The sequence below is a fragment of the Harpia harpyja genome, chromosome 8 (genome assembly GCF_026419915.1).
Source record: "Harpia harpyja isolate bHarHar1 chromosome 8, bHarHar1 primary haplotype, whole genome shotgun sequence".
In the NCBI taxonomy this organism is placed as follows: Eukaryota; Metazoa; Chordata; class Aves; order Accipitriformes; family Accipitridae; genus Harpia; species Harpia harpyja.
The window spans coordinates 44448345-44461626 of record NC_068947.1 but is presented as its reverse complement, the minus strand read 5'-3'; the positions used below and the strand labels follow the sequence as shown (position 1 = coordinate 44461626).

At 45.1% G+C, this 13282-nt stretch overlaps 1 protein-coding gene across 2 annotated transcripts in view; it reads left to right on the top strand.

Moving 5' to 3' along the window:
* The first annotated feature begins 2889 nt into the window (after window positions 1-2889).
* TMEM45A (transmembrane protein 45A) overlaps window positions 2890-13282 on the top strand; it is a 28130-nt gene continuing 17737 nt past the window's right edge. Inside the window, exon 1 of one of the 2 annotated variants that reach the window (XM_052794934.1) lies at window positions 2890-2986. The gene's annotated coding sequence lies outside the window, so the exon portion shown is untranslated. Of the gene's footprint in view, window positions 2987-7853; window positions 8002-13282 lie in introns of those variants that run through there. The other variant, XM_052794933.1, reaches the window with a different exon arrangement.

Genomic DNA, 13282 nt, shown 5'->3' with positions numbered 1-13282 from the left:
ACATCCACCCGCATTTCAGCCAGTCCAGTTCAGAGTCTGACCCATGCGGGGAGGTTTGTGCCGCTTTGCTGGGCTATGAACTGCGATGGTGAAGGGCAGGGATGCACTCCTGTCAGTCAGCTTTGCTCTGAGGGTACGTCCAGCTGTGGGACAGAAATAATCATAGAATCGTGGAATCATGGAATGGTTTGGGTTGGAAGGGACCTTAAAAATCACCTAGTTCCAACCCCTCTGCCATGGGCAGGGACACCTTCCACTAGACCAGGCTGCTCAAAGCCCCATCCAACCTGGCCTTGAACATTTCCAGGGATGGGGTATCCACAGCTTCTCTGGGCAACCTGTTCCAGTGTCTCACCACTCTCACAGTGAAGAATTTCTTCCTTGTATCTAATCTAAATCTACCCTCTTTCAGTTTAAAGCCATTACCCCTTGTCCTATCACTACCTGCCCTTGTAAAAACTCCCTCTCCAGCTTTCTTGTAGGCCCCCTTTAGGTGCTGAAAGCTGCTATAAGGTGTCCCTGGAGCCTTCTCTTCTCCAGGCTGAACAACCCCAACTCTCTCAGCCTGTCTTCATAGGAGAGTGGCTGGGGAGCAGCAGGGAGTCTTAAACCACTCAGCTTGTTTGCACAGTTGATGTGAGTTACAGTCCTCAGCCTATCCTTATTATTTCTGAGGAAATCTGGAGACATAAAGCCATATTGAACTTCATTCTTCGAATACATACAAATATGCTAATTGCAGGGGGATTACTCATGGTTGTGAAATGAAGCACAAATGGACATGTTGTCAAGATCAGTTTCTATATTCTGTCAAATAAAGAAATACATTTGTTCAGAAACAAAAAGGAGGTGTAACAACAGAATTTCTTAAAACAAGCAAAGTAAGTCACAGCAATGTCCAAACAAAGCTGATAGTAGATTTTTTTTTTTCCCCTTTCTTTTTCAGTTGAAAGAGGATATTCTGGCTGGGAACTTTGGCAGGAGACCCAGGATCAGAAATCACCCTCTTTCCCTTTTACACCAATCACTGGCTTACTAAATTACTTGGTTATTTCATTTTTATTATGCCTGTTCACCAAGGTACCAAATAACATTATATATATAATATATATACTGACATGTGCTGACAATTAGTTGTTCATACCTCTGCATCTCCCGATTAGGGCGTCCCTGGGGAGGAGTGTGATGGAGAGATCCCAGAGCCACCTTTGGGATGGAGCTGGTTTGCGAGAAGTGTTTTGGGTTGATGGCAAGGACCTGGGGTGGGGGTGCTGTAAATTAAGGTGCTTTGGGAGGGCAAAGGTTCGCTAAGCGACAGCCAGGCAGGAGACCAAAGGATCCAGTTCGTGGCGAGACGCGATATGTGGCCATGCCTGCGAGGAGCTGGTTGGGAGGACAGTGACTGATGGGAAAGCGTTTGTCTCCAGGGGATATTGCACCTGGACACAGAGTCTTCCGTGATGCTTGGATGGGCTCCTTCCTTATTACTGTTCTTTCTCCTTCATGTGTGTGAAAAATGTGTGTATGGGGGGAGCTTTTTTGCACCAGAGCTTTCCTGGCCCTGGTGTCCCATGGGATGAAGACCGGTACCACCAACAGCCGCGCATCCCTGCTCTGTACAGCAAGCAGGAGGACATTACCTGCCATGTTGCAGGAAAGCCGAGGGAAAACGATCGCAGGAGGCAATGCCCATGCAGCCACAGGGGCTTTCCGACCTCCCTGTCCCTCCACGCTCACCTCCCACAGCTGTGCTCCTGCTCTCGCTTTCCCTCTTCCCCTGAAAAAAGCATTTTTCCCTCTCTCTCCCTAGGCTGGGCTACAGCTAGTGCTTTTCACATCACTGCTCGACTGGCCAATTTTCCCGTCCTGTTCTTTCTGCCTCGTGTCTCCATCCAGAGGGTTGTTCACCCTGATGTCCTGCCCTGGCTAGCCCTCTGTCCTGACTCACCCGAGGTACGTGCTGAACGCAGCAAGTGAGTCAGAGAGAGACAGAGAGAACAAAAATTAACAAAACAATGAGGAAGACAAAATTGCATCATAAAAAAAGTTGAAAGAACACCATCAGGTTTACAAAGTCAAACTCTCAAAAGCTGCACAAATCCAGTCACTGCCTCTGGAAGTGTAGTTCAGCCCCCTCTTCCCTTCCCCCCTCCCGCCCCCCCCCACGCAATGTGTATTATGTGACATGATTTAATCGTTTGACTGCATACTATTTTTCCCACAGGACTAGCGCCTCGTTTAGTATAAACGCAGGACAGTGTCTGGGAATGAAGCTGGTCTCTACATTTCCTGGACTAAGTGTGCGACTAGGAGCCCCATTTATTACTGCACAACCCAGACAGTGTGCTGAATTCAGAGCTGCCAGCTTCTTCATGAGGTTTTCTGCGGTAGCTTGCCTGCAGCCTCTGAATGTTTTGCAAACATGATTATCATCACAGCGTGCACTAAAGGCGAGGAGATACTATTTCCAGGGAACTGGGAACTTTTTATTATGATTTGTTACACCTTTTTTCATATTCGATTGGCCCTGATGTTTGTTCAGAGCACTTTATATTTATGTTTTAACTAACTGCTCCAGAAGATTTCATTTGCTGTCCTGAGTGCTTGGTGCTTCTATAATCTATAACCTAGATGTCTCCTACCAGGTGCCCCAAAATAAGAAACCATCAGCCAAACACAGATGTGCAGGTAACTCATCAAGAAACAACCAACGAACCTGACAGAGGCAGGGAGAGTTTCTAGTTTTTGCAGCCGCCGTTTCTTTCCTCAGCTGGCAGATTATCCCTTGTTTTCCCACAGCCCTCTGCTTTATATTTCCACGTCCCAACTTCTGCAACAACTGATAAACTAGGACGTGGCTTGGTATTTGACCCCAAGTGAGTACACCAGACAAGCTCTCCACTGCCTGACACTATTAAGAAGTTACACTGTTGTAGACATTGTTCGACTAAGCTGTTGCTGACCATTCTCCACCAAAAAAAGCCAGGTTAGTGCACTTAATTTTCCCCAGGTGAGTAATCTCTTACTTTCTAATTCAAAATTTTCTTCATGAGCTGAAGCGTAGTAAACAGAAATGTCATTCCACATTTCAAACTTCTGTGGTGGCATCTGCAGCCTTAAAAATCATCTTTGTTCTCATTCAGCTGATACAGGACAAGGAAAGGATAAGCAAAGATTCTTAATCTGCAACGTGGGGACAGGGATCATCATTTTTATACATGCTTGTGCTGTAGAAGACCTCACCTGCACAGCTCTCAGTGTCAAGGCGTATATTCATTTCAGATACTGATACTCTGAGAAGAAAAATATTCGGGCCCTGCTAACGACTTTCTCCTGGTGCTTCTGCTTTTCCCAGATTTCTCTGTTCTGAATCAGCATTTTACAGAAATGGAGAAGTCTGAGGAGAAAATTCTTACCGTTAATACGCTTGGCATTTCTGGCTTTATTGCACTGGATTCCCCATGCCAAATTGCTAGATTAGTTCAAAGAACTCTAATCAACTTGAAACATAGCCAATTACCCATGAATTATAGACTATTTCAGGTATTGCAACTACAGTCATTGCTGTTCCTCTCTTAATGCAGATAGGGGGAAGAGGAGTTCTTTCGACTATTTCTCTCTGTGGTTCTTTTTGTGTGTTCTTCTAGATGAAAGACTTTCTTCAGGGGGGATACATTTTTATATGCTAGAAGTCAGCTTGACAAATTGCTGATTAATGCACAGCAAGGATACAAACTTGAAAAAAAATATGTTTCTTGAGAGTTTCTTACACAGGCTACTCGTAAAAAAATGAAAAGAACTTCAAATAACAACATCATAATTAGTAATTATGAACATTAATAATTTTTAAGTGCCATGTATAATGTAAATACATTTTTTACTGATGGCAGAATTAGACCTAGAAGCATTTTTAAACATTACAGATGTAAACCCGTATCTTCTAAATCCATCCGAGAGCAAATATCCCTGCTAGCACTCCAAAAATTGGACTGTCGTAAGATGGGTCTTTGTATTGAAATTCACTTTTTATTTATTTTTCTTGTTACAAGTTATATTGAAAACAGAATGTCAATGTTTGCTTTTCCTCAAGGCACAGCCAATGCATGTATTTGCTCTTTTTTCAACTGTTGCATAAACTTTGCAAGGCCAGAATTATTCGTTTAACTTTCCGGACACCCTGGAGACCAATTATTTTATCAGTGTCAGGTACACTTATATGCTACATTTCATCAGCTATAAATTAGATGTGGTGCTAGAGATACCTACCTACAAACAGCACATCTTAGACTCAAAGTGTCCAAGGGAGCAGATAGACGTTTCACTTCAGATTTTGCACCGACACATCATGAATCTGTCCTGTTGGACTGGACTAGGCTCAGGAGGTCCACAGTTAGCTTCATCCCCTGACTGTGCAGGGCCACGATCTTGCACATCCCTACTCTATAACCATGCTGGAGGCCAGGTGGCCTTCTCAGGAAGCAGGCTGGCAGGAATGCGGCCAGCCAGGGTAAGAGCAGCAAAGGCCAAAGGCACAGAGCGCGGCTGCGAGAGCCCTGTGGAAACATCTCAGAGAGAAGGTTACGGCGGCATCTGCTTCCACCGTTTGCTAAAGGTACTGTTACCCCAGGTGACTAGGCTGAAAGGAGCTCACCTGCCTCCAAGTGCTACCGCTCACCTTCTGGGCCAAACTGCAGATGTTACAGTAATCCTAAAACTTGTATAACTCTGATTTGTCTATAACATGCTCATGAGTATCTGGGTCAAGGCATAGATGTGTGACTGCAGGCAAATGGTGAAGTACAGAGATATGGTTGATGTAAGCGCCTGATACCTATGATAACTCTGATGAAGTAAAAGAACTAGGCGCCGTATTAAATGCAGTGTAATAGACCTGTGGGGCTTGGAGCCACAGACGTTTGGCCTTGCGATGTTTCATTTAGGTAACTCCTGTGAAAAGCGGTTCAAGCACTACTTGCAAATCGTCTCACAGCATTTAGGCTTAGCCATGAAGAAATGTTTTTTTGACTTGCTTCAGGTGCAATGCTCAATATCAGCAGTGAACAACCAAACAAGTGCCTATAAAAAGTCTCCTTTGCAAGCGTCTTAGGGACTCAAGCCCCGTGGACATTTATTTAAAGTGTGTTCCTTAATGACTTTTGTCATTTTTTCTGCTATTTATTTTGACTCCAGCGAGAATGGAGATTCCCAATTATGAACGAATTTTCCAGGCAAAACCAGGAGGACACAAGGGCATATGGAAATAAGAAGTTTGTCGGATGGGCAGACATAAATTATGCACCTGGCCTGTATTGTTCAGAAATTCTTGCTTTTCTATTTTAGAAACCACAGTTTTTATCTGCAGTTACTTGTTAGGTTGTTCTTACTGAGTCAGAGAGGATACACGGTATGATTACACGGTCATTTTACCATAGAGCAAAAGCAAGGTTAATCACATCAAACCCATGCCATTCAAGTATTGAATGGTTGTCCAGAATCATTCATAGCACAGACCTAACACTCACTACGACATTAAACATCTAAAGACAATTGTTCTTTTGCTGATGGACACATTGAGCAGGAAGAGAAGGGGAATAGATCCAATATGTTATTAGTTACAAACCGGTAAACTGGATCTATTAGTAATTTTAACTGTGTTTTACAATTGTATTGTAGAAAGCAATCTTGAACAGGCAGGAAAACAGCTGTGATCTGAGCAAGTATTTTTCACTTCTTTTACTTAATTTTTACACATTTAAATTTTCTTTAAGGTATTTGCCCTTGTTTGTATTAATTCTCAGAATACATTGTCCCAGCAAGCAAGACAAGTGTTATTTAATTTCTTGTCTCCTCTGACCAACCAGGGTTTGGGAAGCACACGTAGCCCTTTCAGAGCCAGGTGGATGCTCTATTCCTCCAGCTAGAGAAGGGCTCAGTTGCCTGCCTGTGTCAGGCACGTACCCTAAGTTTGGAACGGGTACGGTGAATTAATTTCCTGACTTTGGAATAAGGTAAAAAGAATAAGATGCAAATGAAGAAAGGTCTGAACTTGACTGAATGTAACAGTGCTCTTGGCCTCTTGTTGACCTTTGGTAAAAAATTGCAAAGGATGCTTTGTTGTTTCTGTAGTCCCTAACAGTTTTATAGAATATTCTATGCACGCACTTCTCTGTGGTTACTTTAATGCATGCTGCAATGGTTGTCACAGAAGTGCACAATCCCTGCAGGGTTTCCAGGATGCTAATTGGAGTTTTTGACATTGGAGACACTAATTATTACTTAGAATCACTTTTAAGTCATCTTAAGTATGGGTGGAATTGAGGAATCCCAGGAAGTGATTCTTGCTTTACTGCCAAGACAAACACATCAAACCAATGGTAAAGAGATGAGGTAATCACAATTATCAGTTTCATTGACTGCTTTAACTCAGTCTAACTGAAAACTTCTGCAACAGAAGGATATCCATTAGGTAGGAATTAATGCCATTACGTGAGATGCATTCTGCTGTCTAAAAAAAATTGCAAAAGAGGTCACTCAGAGCAGGAAAAGGGAGCAGCTGCCACAGAAGCTGGACTTCTGAAACAGTTTACAGAGAGGTGGTCCTTCTGGAAAATATTAATTGCTTTTTTCTCTGTACTCATTACATCACCCAACCTGCAAAGGCATCTGCTTGCCAGATGCTGAAGTGTATTTGCTGGAGTACTATTTATGTGATAGTGAAAGTGTCACTTTATACTAAAGAGACAGGCATGAACAGAGCTCTATGAGAAGATAACCGAGGGTGAAAAGGTGTCAAACAGAAATGCGCTGTTGATCTAAGTTTTCATCTTCACATGGAGTTGATTTAATCCACAAATTTCCCAAAGCAAAAAGATTTTGGATCCTGAAAAGCAGAAATCTTAAATTAGGGGACTTGGGGGTGGGGGTGAGGGGGTGGTGGGGGTGGTGGTGTGTCTCAGAAATTAGTCCGAGTTATAACTAGCTGGTGGGGAGAGTTGCACCTCGGCTTGGCTATTCCGACAGCCCCAGGGGAGGCTGGCAACACAAGAGCTTGATGCTGACAACGGTGGAAAGGGTCAGGGAGGCTTCTGGTGTAGTTTAAACAGAGCTTCAAAACCTGATTATCACAACTTCCTGGCAAAGACCTCAAAAGCGGATTTTTCCCTATGTAAGGTTTGAGGATTTCGTTGGTTTTCTCTGCTGGCTAACGTAACAGAGGTGGTGCAGTGTAAGATGCCTTTCATGGTACTGTGAGTGATTCAGTAATGTCACTAACACCGTTTACTACAGCACGACGTTTGCAAATAGAACTGCGGCTTCATCCCTTCAATTTTATTTTTAGACATTCTTCTTTTGGATTCAGGGCTCTGCCATACATTCCTGCAAAATTACAGGAACTACAGCCACGGGTGCTCATTTTCGTGGAGAAAACCAAGCGGGGGGGTGGGGGGGGCGGTGTGTGGAATAAAAAGCCTCTGTTAGACGCAGCGATCAAAGGAGGGCTTGTGTGTCAGAAAGTCTCTCTACTTTTCCTAGCCGGCCGGGGCTGGTGGGAGCCGCTACCTCCGGCCGTGACCCCCGCCGCCAGCCCTGCCCGCTCCCGGCTGCTTTTCCTGGAAAGAGGGGCAGAACCGGGGCGGGGGGTCGGGGGGCACCGGGCAGCGCCGGATCCCGCGGAAACCTCGCTTTCCCCGAGCCCCTTCTCTTTAGCTCTGCCGTGGAGTCCTCCCCGGCCAGGCGGGGAGGAAAGCGCCCGCCCCCCGGCGGGGCCGCCGGGGGAACAGCTGGGGCGCCCGCGCGCGCGGCGCGAACATCTGGGGCGGCGGCGGCGCGAACATCTGGGGCGGCGGCGGCGCGAACATCTGGGGCGGCGGCGGCGCATCCCCCGGCGGCCGCAGCTGGAGGGTCCCGCGGCCGCGGGGCTCGCCCGGGCCGGCAGAGAAAGCGCTCGGAGGGGGCGAGGGAAGGCGGAGGAAGAGGCTGCGAGGGAGCGGGGCGGCGCAGGTAAGGGCAGCCGGGCTCTCTCTAGCCCCCGGGGGGGAGGTCGGGAAAGGCTGGAGGTGTGCCCCCCCCCGGGCAGAGCGGGGTGAAGGCAGGGCGGGCGGGCGGGCGGGCAAGGGGGTTTAATATTCCCGGGTGAAAGGACAACAGCTACTCCATGTTTGCCTGGGCTCGGTCCGTTGGGGGGGACTCCCGAGGTAAAAAGCGCGGCCGGGACTTTCAAATCAGACGTAGCTTTCCCGAAGGTTGCCGGTGTTAAACCGCGGCTGTAGCCCTTGCAGACATCCGGAGTGTTTCACCCCATGTGCAAGAGTTTTTGCAGCAGTGGTTCTGGATCGTCGAACAAAGGGGGATTAAGTGTTAGGGATGGGAATAAAACATTCACTGTAGTTTTAAGTTTCTTGCCTGATTTTTTTTCCTCTCTCTTCCTTGGATGGCTCAAATGGAGATGTACAGCCAAACTTGAATTTCCAGGCAAAACTGAGAAAAAAAATTTAAATGTAGCCATGTGCACTTACTGTATGAGAGAGACCCTAAAATTAGACTATCCCAGCCTCTCTATTCTATTTCAAAATAGAATAACCCTTGGAAACACACTTACAGTCCCTGCATGTGTTCCATTTTGTTTCAATTTTTCAGCAATAAATCACATTCTTCTCTCTCAGTAATGCCTAATACTTGACATGGTGTCAAAGATTTAATTATCTTTCTGATAAGTGGCTTTCTGAAATTTCAGAGCTTAGGAACTGAAACATAAAAATACTTCAAAACAAAGTATATATGCTGCTTCATTTTTAAACTGAATATATGATGATTACTATGCATTTACACACCTAGGACTTTTGATTTCTCCAGTATGCATAACTTCGTTTGCATCACCTTATATTGTTGTAGACCTCTTTAAATTATGGCATACATTGTACCATAAGCCACCACAAGTACTTTGTCATTTGTAAAAGCAATGTATTCGATATCCATTTGAGATGCAAATTCATTGTTGACTCTGGAGTTACCTTTCCAAAGTTCGCTCAGATGTCTTTTGCTGCTTTTCAGCCTTGCTTATGTGGGCTTCTCCTGTATTTTTTTCTTTACAAATGGAGTTGGGTAAACCAAACGGATTTCTCTCAGATGTGGAGAGTGTGGGTAGAAATAACTGCTGGGGCAGAAAAGTCAAATGAACCTTGAGGAGTGGCTTGAATAATTATGCCTCTGTTTAGGCAAACAGTTCTCTGTTTACTCTTTTCTTGCACACCAAACCTGCCTGGAAATACCATTTTACTCAGTACTGCAAACAGCCAGTGCAGCAGCAGAAAAACAGGCCCCTTGTTTTCCAGCCTGAATATGTACATGAGTCAAGACTCCTCAGTGTCAAACCTCTTGTCAGCTGGCTCCTACTCTATTTCTTAGGTGTGACCAAAGATGCTCATGCTCACTTGCAGTTGGCAGCAGTAGTCATTCTGACCGTCTCTTCCTAGCTATGAGCAAGGCAAGTTCCTAAACCCAGGGATTATAAATAATTAAACATTGTTTTTGAAGTATCTTAGTTTTTAGTAGAGTGCCACTCTACCATGCCAGTCCTGTCTTATCGTTCAGCATGAGCCCAACCTTGAGTACTGGTATTGCTTTTTGCTCCAGAAGATAAAAAGGAGACTTAAGTACTTTCTAATCAATTTATGCCTAAATCAGGGCCTGCTATAATATTTTAATGCTATCTGAGCAAAATTCCTAAAACTCTTGCTCCACATGACCTTGCACTTGAGACATTTCTAAGATAGAGTATGTAGCATCTGTAACACCAGTGGTTTTGGAAAAGGATACAGCCCCTTGCTGTGGCTGCTGGTCTGACTGAATTACAAAGCTCCTACTCCACAGCATTACTCTTGCTCCCTCCATTAATTCAGTTGTCTGAGGGGCAGCAGGAACTGAACCCGCTGCTACTGTAGCCTTGCATCGTGGAGGACTCTTCGGTTTCCGCTAATGTTGCCTTAGCACCAGCTGATTTCCATTCATGAGTATGAGGTGGTCCCGTAAAGAGGAACTATACCTGTTTCTCTGATGCATTTTGACTTTTCCTGCTGGGCTAACTCAGCCATTTCTCCCAGCTATTATCAATGTTACAGACTGCCTTGCCCACGCTTCCATTTATTCATTAGTGTTTCCCTTTCTTTTCTGATCCACACAGCTTTCTGCTGTTGAGAGTGTGTTTCCCCCAAGTGATAGTTGGTAGAGGCAGTGCATTTGGTCACCCTTGTGACAAGCAGCACATCAAGCACCCTGATCTTGACAGACAAGACTTGCAGAGAAAAATTCCAGGTGCTAAGGCAAGTCAGCCAAGGCAAAGCTCTAGGTGCAAATCCTACCTTCTGCTCTGTTGCATGGCTTTATGGAAATTACTGACGAGAAAGCTTTTTAGAATTTTTTTTTCCTTCTTATCACAGCACAATGTTGCAAGGCCTAAACACTCAAATATCATTGGTTACAGCATCCAAATCCATGAGATTTAAACTTTTATGTTAAATCACTTTGTTTGCCATCTAAGAGACCTGAAGGCTCACACTACCTAACTGTGCTCCACAGAGAGACAGGATGGCTGAAGGCTAAGAATCACTTAATCAAATAACTTCAGAAAGCAGAGGTTCAGGAAGAAGAGGCTGGATCTCAGCAGCAAGAGACAGTAAAATGCAGCAGTGTCCCACTAGAAGCCAATACTGTGGACACATGCCCCTGGTTTCCAGGCTCCTCCCTAGCAGGGGACAAGAGAAGTTCAGCCCTCACAGATGTCACCTGCTTGTTGCCCAGGTATGAGCTGTTATGAGCATCATATTGGGTAACTGAGCTGGTTTGTAATTTTTTGGTAAAAGAACTGAGTCCTTCCTATGAACACCAACAGGGACGTATTAATGCTCTTGCATTTGTTGAGATGAGGTCCCTTCCCGTTTTTGTTTACTTGAGACTATCCTTAAGATGAAAGCTTACTAGTATGCACAGCACAGCGTGATACTTCTGCTTACCATATTTTGTTAGTGTTTGGTGATTCTTTGGAACAGGGTCTTCTATGTAATATTGCAGTTTCTCATTCGAAGGCCTCAGTGACCCCAATATCTGGTACTGTACGTAACAAAGGGAAATCTAAATGCCTTTTCTGCACAGTCACTAGTAGCCACAGTAAGGGAGCAACCCTTGCAACCAAAGAATTATAAATCATACTGAGGTCAGCAAGCCCTGTCTTCCATACCTGAAGATCCGTCCTTCTCCAAGAACAGAATTCCTCACTTTTCTCTTTCAGATCTGGCTTCCTTGCAGGCAGAAAATAGCATTTTAGACCACTCAAACACTGAGTTTTCTCAATAAACACCCTTTTTTTTGGGTTGTGTCTTCTTGTCTTCAAGAAGTATTTGGAAACATAAATAACAATTGCAGCAACTTCTAACAGTCTGTAAAGTGCTCTCTAAGTGTCAGATGCAGGATTTGTCACAGCCCAGGTGGTCATTAGTATTTATTACAAATATTTGTCATAGTCCAGTGGTCCTGTCAGCTTTGCTGTCTTACTAGATCCTTCCACTGAAGCCCTGACTGTCTTGTGAAGACACTGTAAGGGAAGGTCCCTCAAAGTGATGCTAACAGAAACCAAACCATATTTTATTTCATTTCCTCTCCAGAGCTGGGCTTTCAGCAATAAAACGTCAGTTGATACAACAAACTTTTGCTCTCTTGACATTTTCCTAGCATGTCTATCAGGAAGAGGAGAACATGCAGGTGAGCACACCTGGAACTACAAGGAGCGGCCAGGGATTATGCCCTACAAAAGTGGGTTTGGTGGGATACCCAGGGAGCAATCTTCTTACTGGCGGTGTGACCTCTGCTTGACCATGGACCTTCAGGGATACCTAGGGTCCTGCAGAGGTCATTCACTGAAGTGACTTGGGCTGTTTTAAAGACAGTAAGAGGAATTGAGTTTAAAAAGAGAGAGCATATAGGAATTTCCCTAGCTGGCACAATTCATGTTAAAATCAGGAAGCAGTAAGAGCTCTAGCTGAGCCCAGTGCCGGGTGGGCTGGAAGGGGGATCCAGTCTCGGATGTCAGTGGGATGTCGCAGCAGGTCCTTCCACCACGCCGTCTGTCTGGCAGCGCTCAGCCGCTGCTGCACACAATCAAAAACTTGCTCGAGTCTGCTGGGTTGGGAGGAGCCATGCATCAGCAGTACCTCACTTCGAGGGCAGCAGTCTGCTGTGACCCTCTGCGGGGAAGGGAACTGCTGCTCTGCAGAGGGGACGGCTGGAAGGTCACCCCACAGGAGGCAGTGGCTACGGCTGGGCTCCTGCGGGCAGGGAGACGGCTGCAGGGGCTGAAGCTGAACGTACTCCCGCAGGAGGTAGCACTCTCATACCTGCAATAGTTAACTCGCATACCCGTGCTATTTTACCCTTTATTTCAGGCAGTGCTAGGAAATACTAGGTTTTATGGCCAATAAAGAAACTATGAATCTTTCACAGGAAAAAATGACTCTTACGTATCCCATGCAATTACAAGATTTAAGTATTTGTGTGTGTATGTTTTTTGAACTTGTGGTGATGCGAATAAAAGGCTCCAAATTGGCAGTCCTGAAGACCGAAAATTTCACATCCACAGACTAGCAGCTGCTCTGATATCAAGAGCCAATGGTAAGATTATTATGGAGTGTTTGTTGTCCCTGGATAACCCCTGGAGATAGCCTGCTCGGCTATGGGAGCAGAAACAGAGTCAGCAGATGCACAGAGGAAGGGGAAAGAAAGCCAGAAAACTGAGGGTCATGAGAGATGAAAAAACACAGTGAGGAGCACTCAAAGGGCTGAGAAGGACAAGTATCTGGGAAGGAGGAGTTGTTGACAGATGCAAGGCACTGAAAAAAATAGAGTAGTTCAGGTTGCGGGCTGAAACTCAGCACGATGAGAGATTGTATCTTGGAGTCCCCTCTTTCTAAGGCCAGTCTATAGATTTCTGGTCATTACCTCTTTGGGATTTTTGGTTTTCATCCCTGTCTTGTAGGCCTGATGATTTTATCAGTGGTTGAATTCTTCTCTTACAGGCTTCAGAGATGCCTATTCATGACAATTCTTTTTTTTGACCTGGAAATCTTTATCTCCCACACCCTTAAGCCAAAAATATCAAGGCTATACTGTCATTTTTTAGCAAATCTTACGTCCTGCTTTCATTAGCATACACAGTACTTAGTTCCAGTTTAATTCTGAAGGAGCTATAGGTGCCAGCTGAGTATTTCCTTAACACCAGAGCAGTGATATCATC